General features: G+C 43.9%; 1 protein-coding gene across 1 annotated transcript in view; it reads right to left on the bottom strand.

Annotated features, from left to right (window-relative positions):
- The window catches only part of RXFP2 (relaxin family peptide receptor 2), a 68,328-nt gene extending 50,716 nt beyond the window's left edge, over window positions 1-17,612 (bottom strand). The window contains 1 exon segment of the mRNA XM_065581352.1: window positions 17,453-17,612. The gene's annotated coding sequence lies outside the window, so the exon portion shown is untranslated.
- Window positions 17,613-18,441: the final 829 nt, after the last annotated feature.

Here is an 18,441-nt window from a genome sequence, read left to right on the forward strand (position 1 = left end):
GACCCTAAAGGGACCTCTGATGTGTCTGTGCTGATAGGGACCAACTCCAGTCTCTTCAAGGTGCTCGCAAATTACTGCAAACGACGGGCTGGGGACCAGTACCTGAATACCCTGATAATCCATACGCTTTGTGCTAAAGCCTATAGGAAGATTGAGGGTGCTAAAAAGGAGACATCTGAGCTACCGATTGGGGCGCTAAAGTACATGGGCACAACCCCGTTAGTAGTGCCTGCAAGAACGGAGCAAGAAGTGCTTGTCATGAGTACTCGGCTGAAAGGCAGTAAAGGGGCATTAGCAATGGTAGAGCAGCCGGTTGAAGGAGAGCTCCCGGAAGGAGTGCTGGTCCCCAGTGGAGTCATAACCCTACCTGCTGAAGCCCAGGAAAAGGTGACTATACTGATTGCTAATGAAACAAGTCGAGATGTTGTTGTGAAGCAAGGACAAAAGATAGCGGATCTCTTTGAGCCTGAATCAATTGTAAAACCCCAGTGTGAGACTCAAGTTCCGCCAATAGACCCTGCAAAGTTTGACTTTGGAAATTCACCGTTGTCCAAGAAGTGGAAAAATCGCCTAAGAAGGAAACTTTGTGAAAAATCCAAGGTGTTCTCATTGCATGAGTGGGATGTGGGATGTGCAAAAGGAGTAAAGCACAACATCAGACTACATGACTCTCGACCTTTCAGGGAGAGATCTAGGAGGATTGCCCTCTCCGAGATGGAAGATGTGTGACAACATCTTCAGAAGCTGGCTGCAAATGGCATCATTACAAAGTCCCGCAGCCCATATGCCTCACCCATTGTGGTGGTCCGTAAAAAGAATGGGAAAATCCGAATGTGTATTAACTACCGCACCCTAAACCGCCGTACTGTGGTTGACCAGTACACAATGCCTCGAGTCCAAAATGCCTTAGACTGTTTGCTGGGAAGCCAGTGGTTCTCTGTGTTGGATCTTCGGAGTGGATACTACCAGATCCCTCTGGGTGAAGCAGATAAGGAGAAGACAGCCTTCATCTGCCCATTAGGGTTTTATCAGTTTGAACGCATGCCCCAAGGGATCTCTGGAGCACCTGCCACATTTCAACGTCTTATGAAAAAAGTTGTGGGAGACATGAATTTACTGCAAGTGTTAGTTTATTTGGATGACCTGATAGTGTTTGAAAGAACCTTGGAGGAGCATGAAGAAAGACTTCTTAAAGTGCTTGATAGGTTAGAGGATTATGGTTTAAAGCTTTCAATTGACAAATGCCAGTTCTGCAGGACCTCAGTGAAGTATGTGGGTCACATCGTGTCCCAAGAGGGTGTAAGTACTAATCCCAATAAAATAAAAGCCCTCACTACATGGCCATGTCCAAGTAACTACAAAAAACTCAAAACCTTTCTTGGGTTTAGTGGCTACTATCGCAGATTTGTGAAAAACTATGCTACGATTGTAAAACCTCTAAATGATCTTACCAGGGAATACCAGTCCAGCAAAAACAAATCTAAGACCAAGAATAAGGGAAGGTCCCCAAAGCCTCCTGTGCAGAGACACTATGGCCCCTTCGAACCATTTGGGCCACGGTGGGATAAGAGATGTAAAAGGGCTTTTCGAAAAATCATTACTTGCCTAACTCATGCTCCAGTCCTAGTCTTTGCCGACCCAAGCAAGCCATTTATCCTGCATACTAATGCCAGTTTGGAGGGTCTGGGAGCAGTACTGTACCAGGGAGTGGAAAAAAGACGTAAACCTGTAGCCTTTGCCAGCCGAGGACTGTCTAATAGTAAAACTCGCTATCCCACTCACAAGCTGGAGTTCTTGGCCTTAAAATGGGCCATCACTAAAAAATTTCGAGACTACTTATATGGTGCTCAGTTCCAGGTGTGGACAAACAACAACCCACTGACCTATGTGTTAACAAGTGCTAAGCTAAATGCTACAGGGCAAAGATGGGTGGCCGCTTTGACTAGCTATGACTTCAGCATTCAATACCGATCAGGAAGAAGCAATGTAGATGCAGATGCATTGTCCAGGCGTCCACAGGCACCAGAAGTTGCTGTAATACCCACAGATGGAGTAAGGGCTATTTGCAGTGTGAGTCGCCGGGAGCCAGAGTCCCATGAGAGTCTTCATGGATGTGCTGCAGAAGCTTTGGGCCTGCCCCCTAAATGCGTGCCTTCTGCTTCAGTGAACTATATTGCGTTGGACCAATCTCCTTTGCCCATGCTCAATGCGGCTGACTGGCAAAAAGCCCAGCTGCAAGATATTGGCATTCGTGATACACTACTTGCCAAAAGAAAGGGGCGAAGCCCAGCTGTGGTTGTCCCACCTAACCCGGAGGGTAAACTACTATTAAGAAAATGAACCAAACTAAAACTGATTCAGGGAGTGCTACATCAAGTGACCACAGACCCTTTACAAAAGCAACGAGCACAGCTAGTGCTGCCAAAAAAGTACAGAGCCCTGGCCATAAGGGCCCTGCATAATAACTTTGGACATTTAGGGATGGAGAGGACCCTGAAACTTCTTCGTAGTAGATTCTATTGGCCTCGGATGGCTAAAGATGTTCGCAGAAAATGTAAGACCTGCGCTCGATGTGTTCAAAGGAAAACTCTGCCCACGAGGGCTGCATATCTCAAGAACATCACCAGCACCAAACCTTTGGAACTGGTATGCATCGATTTCTTGTCTTTAGAAGTAGACAAGAGGAATATTGGGAACATTCTAGTAGTAACTGACCATTATACACGATATGCGCAGGCATATCCCACGCGTAATCAGAGGGCCACCACGGTTGCTCAAGTACTGTGGGAGAAATATTTCTCAGTTTATGGATTTCCAGCCCGGATACACTCGGATCAGGGGCGGGACTTTAAAAGTCATCTTCTGAAGGAGGTGCTAAGGATAGCGGAAATTAAAAAGTCTAAAACAACGCCTTATCACCCGCAAGGTAATCCTCAGCCAGAGAGGTTCAACCGAACCCTATTAAATATGTTGGGAACTTTGCGACCAGAGCAGAAAGCAACCTGGAGCCAACATGTTGCATATCTGGTGCACGCCTACAATGCCACAAAAAATGATGCTACAAAAGTCACCCCATATTTCTTAATGTTTGAACAAGAACCAAAATTACCCATAGACCTGTGCTTTGGTGTATCAGAGGATGGAGATAGCTATGAAACTCATCAGCAATATGTATCCCAACTGAAAGAAAAGCTGCGGGATGCTTATCACTTAGCTACATCTGCGGCTCGGAAAAACGCCGACCGCAACAAACATCGATATGATGCTAGGGTACGTCTGCAAGAACTCCAGCCGGGGAACAGAGTTCTGCTGCAAAATTTGGGTATTGCTGGCAAACACAAGATAGCCGACAGATGGAAGGCAATACCTTACTTGGTGATGAAAAAGCTAGGAGACCTGCCGGTCTACAAGATCAAACCTAAAAAGGGTCCAGGGCAGACAAAGACAGTGCATAGAAACCTTTTGCTCCCTGTGGGGAAATTGGTAGGCACCCCGTATAAAATGGGCCACAACAGGGCAACTGGGCAAAACAAAGGTGCTGGACCAAAGCCGCCATCCAACGTGGACAGCCAGCCCCCTGCAGCTAACCTACCCCCATGCAGCACATCTGAGAGTAAGTCTGAGGAGGAAGACACAACCATGGTGTACCCTGGAATGGAGACAAGATTTCAGTCTCAATCGGCTGAATCAACAGAGAGCTCCTCTTCTTCCACCCTAAACCCCATGGCAGAAGTATTTAGGCCCATTCCTAACACCCCTGAGCCACTGGTGGGACCCCCATGTAATGACACACCCAGGTTATTGGACAGTGGAAACATACAGGTGGAGGATGTCCTGGGCACCTTGGACCCTCCACTGTTAGAACTAAAAATGCAGGGGCCTATGCCAGTAGCCAAGGGACCCTCAAAGGAAACCTCTCCATCCATCGGTCAAGAGGCTGTCCCGCCCACTACGGCAACAAAGATTCTCAATAAACAAGACAGGGTAATAAGACCAGTAAAACGGTTGACTTATAATGCACCTGGGGTAACTAGTGAGAAACCAATATGTTTAGCACACAGGCTTGTGAAAGCTAAAGTGGGCTATCTGAGGCCCTTTGGAGGAAACCAGTAAGTTGTTATAATAGGGAGTGTGATTTGTCGGGACGACAAATTTTCGGCTGGGGGGAGGATGTAAGCAGAGTCAGGATGAGCTCTACTCTGACATCTGGTGGTGAATTATGGCGAGGGTGGAAAAGAACTCCAGGGGCTGATCTTGTTTGCATAGGCACACCCACTCGCCTGGCATAAAACCACAGCAACTCAAAGTGGTTACTTTGGCTGGTGTGGGATCCCCAGTTTCTCTGTTATTGGGGCAGGAAGAATAAAGTTTTGTTACCCTGATTCTGTGAATCAAGGCCAGTGGAACTGTTGTATGACAGAAGGACTGAGTGAGTCATTCACCATTACCTAAGTAGCATTTGCTTGTCAAGGGGCATGGGTTACAAAACCCAGTGAATTGAGAGAGGATGGGGACAGGTATTTCTACCTGATGGTGTGGCCCCCTCCCCAAGGGGGTTGAAACACCAATTGCACTACCTCCTCTCTCCACTGTTGAATGTCAGAGCTAACTTTGATTCCCTTAGGAGTCTAGTTACAGACTGCTGAGCTGAGTTCACTTTGGGCCAATGGTGCACCAGCACTGGGGCTCCCCTACTACTAGCTAAAATCACTAAGAGCTGAAATCACAAAAGAGCTAAAGCTATTTAAGAGCTAAGATCACTGAGGCTGTGTTAACTAGTGGGGGAGCCTGAAGCTATAGCTAAGCTAACTTAGCTTAGCGGGGAGTGAGCGGAGCGGCTCACAGGTCGGTGAGCAGAGCGGCTGGAGGAGCAGCTAGCAGAGCAGAGCCTTGTGGGAGCGACCCAAGGGACGGCTGGAGCGGAGCGGCTCACAGGTCGGTGAGCGGAGCGGTGCAGCTCACAGGTCGGTGAGCGGAGCGGAGCGGCTCACAGGTCGGTGAGCGGAGCGGAGCAGCGCGGCTCACAGGTCGGTGAGCGGAGCGGAGCGGAGCGGAGCGGAGCAGCTGCCAGAGCAGTTCGTGGGACTGCGGGTGGAGTGGAGCAGTTCGTGGTGAAGGCTGCAGTGGAACCCCACGAAGAAGCAGCCGGTTGGCCTCGGATCACGTAAGGTGCCCCTTAACACCCTGCTCACCCCCCCCCCTTGAACTCTGGGGCTGCACTAATCATGGACAGAGACTTTGGGGGGTTGTCGGACTTTTGGGACTTTTGTGATTCTTGGGTTGCTGGACCCAAGAGACTTTGGGATTGGTGGACTTTTGGAACTTTGGTGATTCTTGGGTCGCTGGTTTCAAGAACCAACGGGAGAGGACACCGCCCAATTTGCTGGGGTGGGTTTTCGCTCATGGTTTGGTCTAAAAACTCTAGTTGTGGTGTTTTTTCCATTTAATGCTGATGTTGTTTACCTCATGTTATTAAACATTTTCTGTTACACTCAAACTCCGTGCTTGCAAGAGGGGAAGTATTGCCTCTTAAAGGTGCCCAGGGGGTGGTATGTAATTGTCCCAGGTCACTGGGTGGGGGCTCGAACCGGTTTTGCATTGCGTTATTAAAACGAAACCCCTAGATACAGAACCCGGCCCTTGTTGCTGCCAACTTAGATGGGCAAAAGGGTTACACTAGGTTTTGGGTAGCAAGCATTCTCACAATGGCAATGAGCCTTTTCAGAACATTTTGCGATTAAAGAGACTCTGATGCAATCTTCTCTTGATCCTGATCATCTATGGTGGCCTTTAACCTTAGTCTCATCTCAAGCTCTTTCCACCTATGGAATGCTCTCTGGTGATTTGCTGCCTTCTCATGGCATGCCAGATTTCTAGTCAGATTTTTCTAGTCCTTTGTTCCTGTAGAACCCAATGTGGCTGGAACACTAGACTGGAAGAGTTTGCAACAAAAACAGTATTCAGCATTCTAGGTTTTTGAGTACATAAGCCATGGCCTCTCCACTTTGTCACCATTGGGGATTTCATGCCAGTAATGTGTTGGATGGAAACTTCTATTTTCATTGTCTTTGGGGAACATGAAGTTTTTCACTTGCTGTGGCCCATGCAGTACAAGGAAGTCCCTCAGGCTACTGCTCAAGTGGGTCCATAGTCCTGGATCATCTAGACTTAAGGAACTAAACTCAGCAGCAGCTGTTTCTTGCGCCTCCACCACACTCTTCTCTGATCTACACTTTTTATTCAGGAATGTGCATGGTTACATCCACTTGAGATGGAGATATGGATGCTGCAGTAGCTGCCAGGTCACCTGTACTCTGACGAACTGGCATTTCCTCACCACTCACATCCTCACTGGGGCTGGAAGGCTCACTGTGAACATTTGTGTCTATGTATCTCAGGAGAGCTCCTTCCTGCTTAGATAGAAAAGCTTCCTTTGCTTTCTTTCTTTTTCTGAATGTTCCCCCATAGGGGCGTTTTCTTCTTTCACTCATGACTGCTGTTCTGTGCCAGCTATAGTGGCTCTCAACACTCAATTGAAGGGGATAAATAAGCAGGCTGGTAGCAGGGCCTGAGTGAGGGAAGATATCAGTGTCTTAAGGGCCTAACTGGCTCCTACTACTTCAGTTGACTGCCTGTTCTCCTCAAGTGGGTTCAGGGAAGCAGCAGAAAACAGGAAGCTCCCTGAGAAGCTGGTGTTATTCAGTCCAGGCTCCTGGGGGTGCTAGAGAGGTACATAAGAGGCTCCTTCTCCTTTCTCTCCCTGCAGCTCCTGCTGCTTTCTGTTATTCCCTCTCACCTTTTCTCCTGCCTGCCTGTTATACCTCTCGTGCCCTCCTTCCTCCAGCACAACACACCACCATCTCTGTGCATTGAGAGCAGAGAGAATACATATGCACCAGCAGCAGACACAATTTTCTACACTTTGGGTCCTAGTGGCGCCCTCTCCCCTCCCCCCCAAGTCTGGCACCTGAGGCGGCTGCCTCAGTTCACTTCATGGTAAGGCCAGCCCTGATAATATCCAGCCTAGACCTCCCCCACTGCAACTTGAGACCATTGCTCCTTGTTCTGTCATCTGCCACCACTGAGAACATCCGAGATCCATCCTCTTTGGAACCCCCCTTCAGGTAGTTGAAGGCTGCTATCAAATCCCCCCTCACTCTTCTGCAGACTAAATAAGCCCAGTTCCCACAGCCTCTCCTCATAAGTCATGTGCCCCAGCCCCCTAATCACTTTCAATGCCCTTCCTTGGACTCTCTCCAATTTGTTCACATCCTTTCTGTAGTGGGGGGCCCCAAACTGGAGGCAGTACTCCAGATGTGGCCTCACCAGTGCCCAATAGAGAGGAATAATCACTTCCCACGAACTGCTGGCAATACTCCTACTAATGCAGCCCAATATGCGATTAGCCTTCTTGGCAACAAGGGAACACTCTTGACTCGCACTCAACTTCTCTCAGAGTAGCAGCCGTGTTAGTCTGTATCCGTAAAAAGAACAGGAGTACTTGTGGCACCTTAGAGACTAACAAATTTATTAGAGCATAAGCTTTCGTGGACTACAGCCCACTTCTTCGGATGGGCTGTAGTCCACGAAAGCTTATGCTCTAATAAATTTGTTAGTCTCTAAGGTGCCACAAGTACTCCTGTTCTTTTTACTCAACTTCTCGTCCACTGTAATCCCCAGGTCCTTTTCTGCAGAACTGCAGCTTAGTCAGTCGGCAGACTTTGATACGAACAGGCTTCTTTTAATTCATTAACAAACTCGTTGGTTTTGCCTCTCCGACATGCCTAGGTTGCAGTATAATTACTTTTCACAGCTCTATGAATCTTGGAGATAATTAAATGAAGTTTACTTTTGGTTGGAATACTCTGTCCTGTGTTACAGTGACCGGTTATAAACAGGTAAATGAAACAAAATAGAGCCTATATATATATATATATGGCCATTAGAGGGCAGTAAAATACCATATTTTTAAATACCACCAGGTAATTCATGATAAGCCCTAAAGTAGCTTCTGAAGATTAATAAATCACTCAGATAGCAGCAGCTGTTAAAACCAAGTGCTATCACCAAATCGATTACTGTACATTTATATTTGTGCTCGGGTTTTATAATACATTCATACAGTATTGATACCTAAAAATTATCAATCAAAAAACAAACACCCATTTCTTATTCTGCATCTTTTTTTTTTTTTTTGAAACACACAACAAATGTGAGGTTTCCTAATGTGATTCCCTGTAATGGCATTCCATAAACAATAGGGAAGTGCTCTATTTAAGATATGGACATTCAGCAACATTTTGGGGGTGGGAAGTTAATATTAGATACCAGCTGGAGCAGATGGACAATTCACTTTTCATTTCATTTCTATGTGCTTGGAACCTAGCTATCTGAGGGCTTGTCTGTATGGGAGTCACACTGGTGATAGACCACTTTTTCTCTGTGCCATACTACTGCATTTGCAGATAGCAGCCACCCCTCTCATTTCAGAATGAGAGAGGGGTGGCTGCTAAGGAATTCTCTCCGACTGCCCCATAACATTGGAATTCACACCTTTCCTGCCTGGGTCCGAAACAGCCTGAATTTGCTCACACACATTAGGAGCATGCGTCAAAGCCTACCTACCCTTATGACAATGGTTTGTGGTGAGATCGTTTCAAGTTTTTATTGCTGATTACTGCTGGTTAGGAGACAGATGTAGAGACTGGAGTTGCAATAAGGGAGCCGTTCTAATGTCTGCATTTTAATTATGATAGTGGCACCTAAACTGAGTGGTAGATGCCCTTTTCATTTACTCTGGTAGGACTCAAAATAAATAAATATACATATATGACAACTTGGCAATAGACAGTATGGTAACAGGTGCTCTAGTAATAACTTCTTTCATACTTTTTGTTTCTAGCCAGCCAAACTGCAGTAATGAAAGAAATGTGTTAACCTATGTAATTAAAAGGTGAGTCATCATATATTCTCTATTACAGTAAAGCAAATGGTGAAAACATAAGAAAAATGAAGTAGCAAATTAAAGGAAAAATTATTTACACTGATAAACCTCCATCCACTACAACAAAGGAAACCATACTTTGTTTAAAAGAATTTTATAACATGAATTCCTTTTTCATGAGAAATGCCTCCATGACATGTTCCATCTTTCTTCCACCGGGTCCTCTGGACAAATATTTTCTCCAAGACATGTTTTTTCCCTCAGAATGGTATTTTGTTAAATTTGTTTGCTAAATACCATATTTAAAATTTCTGTACCTTATTAGTAATCACCGGTAAGTTTCAACTTGAAAACTGTTATTTATTATGGGATTACTTTTCAAACTTCTACAAAGAATGTTATCTCCTTCCAGTCTCATTTCAGTAAGAACCATTTATTCACTTTTTTGGTCAGGGAACAATGAAATGTGATAAATTCTTTTCATTATTGAAAGTGAAATCTTAATGAACTGAAAAATCATAATTTTGGAAAGTTTGTTTAAAAAAATACTGTGGCTTTTTCCTGTATCATAGTATTAATTAAAACTTTTCCAGTAGAAATAATTGTTTCAGACATCTTTTTTGATATTCAAGATGCTGTCATATACATATAATTCTAAATTTAAATGTGTTTATACTGAAAAGGCTTATTTTTGTGTCATATTAGCATTTCAAATACATCTCTTATTAGATAATTAATGAAATCAATGAAAGCTCGGTAGTAAATTAAATGTTTACTTTTTTCTAAAATGTAAGGAAATACATTCTCCTACTAGCAAGAAGCTTGCAAAGATTTAGCAAAGATTTATTAATTTAAATATTTTTACAAAAGGACAAAATTTAAACATTTAATTTTACATTGAATAAATATGAATTCATAGTTTGTAGTAATTGAGGCTAGACATGGGAGCAGTATCAAGAAATCAAAGATAAGTTGTCTGCTTTAAACAATAAACCATTTTATATTTTTTTTAAATAAAATTGTCTAATTGAAAATGCTTTATTTTATTTTTTTCATACTGGAGTGCATTCAGTCTCATAAGAGTAGTAGGAAAGGAATTATCTTACCTTTAATTTCTAACAGAGCAACAAGGAGCAGAAGTAGCATTTCAGGCAGTCTGAAGCTAATAAGATTAAGAGAAGTAAGGGTATGTTTACAGCAACTGAGTTACACTTATGCACCTGAGCACCTTAGAAGCTGCTCTCATATAACAAACTCCAGTGCAGCTACATACGTTACCAAGCATGTTCACAGCCAGCTCCTTGCAAACACTGAGGGATAAGTCTCTTGTCACCCAGCAGGTTGTTAAAGTTATTTAAATCAAAGTAAAAGTTTAGTCTGGTTGCTTGATTACTATGGACTGAGTTCGAGAGAGCAAAGGACCTTAGTTTTACTGGATAGGTGAAATAAATTCCGTTCTCTTTTTATCAAAAGGGATAAAATATTTTTTTTAATATTGTACCCTGGTAATGGATACACAAATCTGTAAGTCGGTTTGCAGTTGTCATCTTTGGTATTTTGTTATATGCGATGTAGTTGTAGCCGTGTTGTCCCAAGATATTAGAGAGACAAGGTGGGTGAGGGAATATCTTTTATTGTACTAGTTTCTGTTGGTGAGAGAGACAAGCTTTAAAGCCACAGAGAGCTCTTCTTCAGATCTGGGAAAGGTACTCCAGCATCACAGCTAAAATGTATGGTTTGTACAGATTGTTTAGCAAAAGTAGTTAGCACAAATAAAGGACTATTCTACCTTGAAGGAGAGTTTTGTCTGGTGAGAAAGCTTGTCTCTCTCACCAAAAGAAGTTGGTCCAATAAAAGATATCACCTCACCCACCTTGTTGCTTTGGTATTTTGTGTCATTTTTGTTTTAGGTCATTCAGGTCCCTAAATATGGGCCCCATCCTGCAAACACTTCAGCCAGTAAGTAAACTTTATATAAATGAGTAGTCCCGTTGAACTCAATAACACACTAATCCCCAAGGGTGGGGATCCAGACCCCGAAAGAGTGCACATGCAGCATTTAGATTCCCTACATGGAAACCAATAAAGAGCAATGGGGAATAACAGGAAATAGTTATGTGCTGTTGCCTAGGGCTCAGTTGAATTAAGTAAAAGAGGTGCTATTAAATCTCTATAGAATCATAGAATATCAGGGTTGGAAGGGACTCAGGAGGTCATCTAGTCCAACCCCCTGCTCAAAGCAGGACCAATTCCCAACTAAATCGTACTAGCCAGGGCTTTGTCAAGCCTGACCTTAAAAACCTCTAAGGAGGGAGATTCCACCACCTCCCTAGGTAACCCATTCCAGTGCTTCACCACACTCCTAGTGAAATAGTTTTTCCGAATATTGAACCTAAACCTCCCCCACTGCAACTTGAGACCATTGCTCCTTGTTCTGTCATCTGCCACCACTGAGAACAGCCGAGCTCCATCCTCTTTGGAACCCCCCTTCAGGTAGTTGAAGGCTGCTATCAAATCCCCCCTCATTCTTCTCTTCTGCAGACTAAACAATCCCATTTCCCTCAGCCTCTCCTCATAAGTCATGTGCTCCAGACCCCTAATCATTTTTGTTGCCCTCCGCTGGACTCTTTCCAATTTTTCCACATCCTTCTTGTAGTGTGGGGCCCAAAACTGGACACAGTACTCCAGATGAGGCCGCACCAATGTCGAATAGAGGGGAATGATCACATTCCTCGATCTGCTGGCAATGCCCCTACTTATACAGCCCAAAATGCCGTTAGCCTTCTTGGCAACAAGGGCACACTGTTGACTCATATCCAGTTTCTCGTCCACTGTAACCCCTAGGTCCTTTTCTGCAGAACTGCTGCCTAGCCATTCGGGCCCTAGTCTGTGGCAGTGCATGGGATTCTTCCGTCCTAAATGCAGGACTCTGCACTTGTCCTTGTTGAACCTCATCAGGTTTCTTTTGGCCCAATCCTCCAATTTGTCTAGGTCCCTCTGTATCCTATCCCTACCATCCAGCGTATCTACCATTCCTCCCAGTTTAGTGTCATCTGCAAACTTGCTGAGAGTGCAGTCCACGCCACCCTCCAGATCATTAATGAAGATATTGAACAAAACCAGACCCAGGACCGACCCTTGGGGCACTCCGCTTGATACCGGCTGCCAACTAGACATGGAGCCATTGATCACTACCCGTTGAGCCCGATGATCTAGCCAGCTTTCTATCCACCTTATAGTCCATTCATCCAGCCCATACTTCTTTAACTTGCTGGAAAGAATACTGTGATTTGCCCTTGGTGAATCCATGCTGACTGTTCCTGATCACTTTTTTCTCCTCTAAGTGCTTCAGAATTGATTCCTTGAGGACCTGCTCCATGATTTTTCCAGGGACTGAGTTGAGGCTGACTGGCCTGTAGTTCCCCGGATCCTCCTCCTTCCCTTTTTTAAAGATGGGCACTACATTAGCCTTTTTCCAGTCATCCAGGACCTCCCCCGATCCCCATGAGTTTTCAAAGATACTGGCCAATGGCTCTGCAATCACATCTACCAACTCCTTTAGCACCCTCGGATGCAGCGCATCCGGCCCCATAGACTTGTGCTCATCCAGCTTTTCGGAGTAGTCCTGAACCACTTCTTTCTCCACAGAGGGCTGGTCACCTCCTCCCCATACTGTGCTGCCCAGTGCAGTAGTCTGGGAGCTGACCTTGTTCGTGAAGACAGAGGCAAAAAAAGCATTGAATACATTAGCTTTTTCCACAGCCTCTGTCCCTCATTCAGTAAGGGGCCCACACTTTCCTTGACTTTCTTCTTGTTGCTAACATACCTGAAGAAACCCTTCTTGTTACTCTTAACATCTCTTGCTAGCTGCAACTCCAAGTGTGATTTGGCCTTCCTGATTTCACTCCTGCATACCTGAGCAATATTTTTATACTCCTCCCTGGTCATTTGTCCAAGCTTCCACTTCTTGTAAACTTCTTTTTTGTGTTTAAGATCAGCAAGGATTTCACTGTTAAGTCAAGCCGGTCACCTGCTATATTTACTATTCTTTCTACACATCAAGATGGTTTGTTCCTGCAACCTCAATAAGGATTCTTTAAAATACAGCCAGCTCTCGTGGACTCCTTTGCCCCCATGTTATTCTCCCAGAGGATTCTGCCCATCAGTTCCCTGAGGGAGTCAAAGTCTGCTTTTCTGAAGTCCACGGTCTCTATTCTGCTGCTTTCCTTTCTTCCTTGTGTCAGATCCTGAACTTGACCATCTCATGGTCACTGCCTTCCAGGTTCCCATCCACTTTTGCTTTCCCCTACTAATTCTTCCCTGTTTGTGAGCAGCAGGTCAAGAAGAGCTCTGCCCCTAGTTGGTTCCTCCAGTACTTGCACCAGGAAATTGTCCTCTACATTTTCCAAAAACTTCCTGGATTGTCTGTGCACCGTATTATCTCCCTATTATTATTCCCTTGCTATCCCTCTCCTACCATGTACTCAAAGGCATTTGTTCAGAAACCTCCAAGATGCAATAACCTACTTGTTTCCAGCCACAGAATAAAATAATTGCCAAGAAATATGCAAGAATCTCTGGGCCAGATCCTCAGTTGGGGTAAATTGACATGGCTGCACTGAATGCAATAAAGCCATGCTGATTTACTTCAGCTGATGAGCTGTCCCCCTGAGTTTTGATGGCACTGGCATACTTCTCAAATGTCATTTATTCTGAGAGATGTCACTCATTTTAGTTACCAGCCTTCCGCACTAATTGGAAGTATCTTCATGTAAACTGTTTACATCAAACAAGAACTATTACACTGAGCTTACAGAAGGAAGTTTCCTGTGTGAATATTTTTGTATCTCTCTTTTTGAGTCTTTGCCACACATAGTCTCCTACACATTTGGGCCTTGGCAAGTGGAGCTAGATGATTGCTGGCTACAGTACTTTATGCATAGCCTGTGGTACAAGTGACACTGTCATAATTTTTAGCAGTTGTTTTGCATCTCTGTTTACAATTGTAGCGGGGGCGGAGGCGCGGGGGAGATGGACAAAGAAGTCAGTCATTAAATTGGTAATTAAACACCTATTACCAGAGGCTCACTGTTAATTTTGTAATTTTAGCATAAAATCTGTCTATGAGCTCAGTGGGGAAGTTGCTCAGTTTGATTGGTTTGGCTCTGTGTATTTCATGCGTTGAACAGAAGGGATGAATTAGCACTGGCACAGTATTAGCTAGGTAATACATTACGGCCAAATCTTAGTCCCTGTGCACAGTTCAAGTAAACAGGCAGGCCATAGGGAGTTTCCTGGTTTGCCCAGGAAACTCCTGATTTCTGACACCCTGCTCCTGGCTCCTAACCAGCTACTACAATGTCTCCTTTTCACTGGCAGAGCTGCAGGGGTGACACTTGAGACAACATCACTATGGTTAAGTTTCCTGGTGGATTTCAGCCAAGGAGACTGCACTCAAAGCCATGAAGTGGTGACTAGAAAGGGTCTATGTAGGGTGTCACTTTGACCAAATCTGTACTTCTCAGGGGCCAGGGAAGGGTTAGGGACAGCACAGTAAGCCTCATCACAAAGGTTGTAGTAGATCTGTGTGTGGGCAGAGAGGTGGCTAGGCTGCGTCTCTGTTTTGTCAGATGCTGGCCCTAGCTGGTATGGGGCCTGAGCCCCCTGGTCTTTCTTAGGGCCTCCAGCATGCTGTGGTACTAGCCCGTACTGACCCAGTATCGCCAGGGGCACAATGGCTGAGCAAGCACAGTCGGTGCTTCAGTTGCTAAGGCTCTATGGGTCCTTACAGCTGATGGGTCCCAATGCACACATCAACTGCCTTCACCACCACCACTCTTCTCAGGGAATCAGACACCCTGGCCTGATATTCCACAGTTGCTGAAAGGAGTGGGTCTTTCCCAGCTCGCAACCCATCACCTTCATGAGCAGGAGGACAAGAACATCAACTTATTCATCATGCTGCCCCGTGCTGACCCATTATTGGTCTGGGCAGAAGATCTGGCCAAGGGGAGACAATGACCCTTCATGGGTGGGAGGAACAATATGGAGACCTGGCCTTTTAATTATGTTCTTCTGTCATCAAAAAGAAATTAGAAATAATGCATGGTGAGACATTTGGACCTGAGTAATCTGGACAGCTGACATAATTTATGTAGCTGATGTAATTATGCATTGTTCCCAAGTATGCAAATTAGGGTATTGCCTCATTTACATATTTCCCAGATTTCTTAACTTTTTGCTTCCCCAGATTTGGTATTGGGTGGGAAGGAATCCTTCTCCGAGTCCACAAAGCAGAAGCAAAGCCATCACGGGACTGCTAATGCAATTATGGCTACAGCAATCTCTGCAGCTATCGTAACACCCTCCAGCCCCACCAGAAATGCAAGTAAAGTTGCTATAGAAAGCTATCTTATAACAGTTGTTGATTAAAGTAAAGCATAAATGTTTAATTATGTGTTCTGTTTTTCTAATCAGCTTCATCCAATTCTAAAATTTACCGAAGCAAAAATCCAAGAATCTGTGTTGACAAAATGCTGAAGCTTGCAATTGTAGTAAGTGAAGGCAATGTAGTAAGTAAAGGCCTAATGAAGGCCCTGAGGCCTGAACTAAAGTAATGGTCAAGACTTTGCTAATATGAAGCAAAGTTAAGCTGTGAGCAAGAGGCAGGCCCTGCTCACAGAAGTTGGCAAAGAAAGGGCTTATGTTGCAGAAATACATATTCATTTAGCATAGTTACAGTATAAACATGGTACCAAGACACACTATACTGGAACATTCCACAGATAACATGGAACAGGCCGACCCATCCCAATGACAGGGGCAAAAGGGTAAAATGATGGATAGAGTTGTTTTGATCGAACTAACAGGTACAAGGTGCGAGGCGGCACCTTACTGCATAGAGGGGTTGTACCTTGCTACGTAGAGGGGTTGCACCTCAATACGTCAGGAGTGATGTGTAACTTGTTTGTACCTGTGTATAAGAATGTGTCCTTGAGGTGGTGTCTTTATCCGGCCACGGGGGCAGTGGAAAGTCCCGCCACTGAGCCGGGTCCTTGCCAAGAGGCATCTATTAGTAGTATGCCCGGTAGACTAAGTAATCTACGGGGAACTGCAATTGTGTCCGAGATCGCAATAAACCTGGCCGAGGTGCTTTTGTATCTTAGTAGACTCTGTGGTTATTGGGGATTCTCGTCGGGTCTGCTGTGTCAGCTATCTGCGCAGAGCTGGGGCAGCACACAGAGGGAACACAAGCACGCAGCCGAGTGATATCAACAGGAGAAAGCAGAAGCACCACACCGGTAGCCTCTCACAACACTGGTGACCCCGACCGCTGATCTGGTGAGTAAGCAAAACTGCCGTAGTAAGAATCGTGATCTAACATAGCAGTAAACCTCGAGTTAGGGAACCCCCTTATCCCCTCCCTTATAATCCCCACGGAGTTTCATAATTGTTGGACCCGCTGGATTGCCAGTAAGGGGGGTCCATATGAATTTAAAAAAAGAGAGTGGGGAAACATGGACTGGCTTATGTAGAGCGATGGTAGAAACCGAGGCTCTGAGAAACAGTAATAAGAGTAAAAAAGCAAGAATTTTGCAACTCATGTCTCTGGTAGTGAGACGGCTCAGACAGCATGCTGGAATGCTGGCCAAACAAGTAACAGAAAAAACAGGAGAAGTAGAAGAAGTAACCCAAGCAGTCGAGCACTAGAAAGCCCAAGCTCTGTTAGCAGAGCAACATGCGGTCCAAACTCATGATATGCTCAAGCAAGTGAAGCAAGAAAATAAAAAATTAGAAACAGCTGTAGAAAACCTGCAGAAGCAAAAAGTGCCGTCCCCTTTTATAAATATTGGTAGTAAACAGCAGGCTTCAGGTAGCTACCCTGTGCCTGAAGAATGGGGACAAAAGTAGAAAAACGTGGTCCTAGTAAAATTAAAAGATGAAACAGGGTCCACTGCATTGCAACCACCACCTTATAATAAAAACCAGGTTTCAGTTAAACCTAAACTGAGACCTAGACTGGTGCCTGTCAGAACGGGACAAGTAAGTGCACAGAAGGAAAGAGTAGCACATAATACTTTCACAGAATTGGTAAATCAGATGAAAGAAAATATAGAACAGTTCACAGAGCACATTAGGAGACAGAAGCTGCGACTCGATCGCAGAAAAGTGAATAAAAAAGCATTTCAAAGTAAAAAACCAAAATTAAATGGGTTAACACCTAGAATTGATGCAATAACACATGGAGCTGCCCAAAACCAGTTAACTGCACCAAAAAAGGGCACTCCTGCCATCCATTTGGCATGCACACAAAAGCAACAGACATTGGGGGAACAAATTCAGGTTTTACAAGATCAAGTAACTACCCCCATTCTCCTCTCAAAGCCAGGATAAAAAACAGGGGTGCAGTTCCTAACTGTGCAGGTTCCCAACTGCTTTGACCCACGGAACCACACTCTATGCTCATATCTGAAAATAGAATATTCTTTCTCAAATATTTTTACATACCGGTTAAGTTTTGTCCTTTATATGCTTTCTTTGTTTGCTAAATTTGCTGCTGCTGCCTGTACTTTCAAATATCTTGATAAAGTTAATCTCTCTTGGCTCAGGTCTCGCTACCTTCCTAGGTTGCTCTTCACCCCCCCTCTTTCCCCCGCCTCTCCTCAATTCTGCTCTCCTTTTGTTTTAAAAGTTAAAAGTTATAGTTTTTACAGAAACCTCCAAAATATAAAGCAATTAAAAACATAAAATAAATCAAGAAACAAAAAGAAAACAAGGTAAAAATGTTACTTTAAATAAATCCCAGTAAATTAAGTATTTTAACCTTCAGGAATGCAACAGCTGGAATTATTCCTAACTTTCTTGAAGATATAGTTGCCAAGCAACAGAAATGCACACTGTGCTTCTAATCCTAACCACTCACTAATATTTGAAACATGGGCTTTTCTTATTTTCATATAGCAGAGTTTTAAAATAATGTTAAATATAAAGTGATGCAAAATTCCTTGTTACCAAATTAATATAATACATTTGGCAAATATTAATATATTTTTAACAATTTATGTAACAAGTTTTACATAAAGTAATAATTTGTTTATTCAAATATAACCCTTTTTATTTTTTATTTTTGTTTGCCTTACTTTGTATAGTTATAAATAAAATTCTGGCGCCATTTGTTGTTAATTGTAAGTTTGTCCTGTATGTCATGTGTGTTGTTTTGTGCTGTATGTTGTGTGTGTCACGTGACTATTATTTTTATTTTATTGCAACAAAAGTCAATTTTATACCCTTTTAAAAAATTTATGTATATGTGGTACCACACTATTTTAAGATCATGGTTGGGGTATAATCATTATTAGCACCAATTTTTTGTGCAAAGTTCAAAAAGGTTTCAGTTAAAAATATATGTACATATATTTCCATATATTTCTGCCTCAACAAATAATGCAATTGCAAACAAAAAATATTCTCTTATCAATCACAGTTTTGTTTTGTTT

This window comes from Chrysemys picta, chromosome 1 (assembly GCF_011386835.1).
Source record: "Chrysemys picta bellii isolate R12L10 chromosome 1, ASM1138683v2, whole genome shotgun sequence".
NCBI classification, from domain to species: Eukaryota; Metazoa; Chordata; order Testudines; family Emydidae; genus Chrysemys; species Chrysemys picta.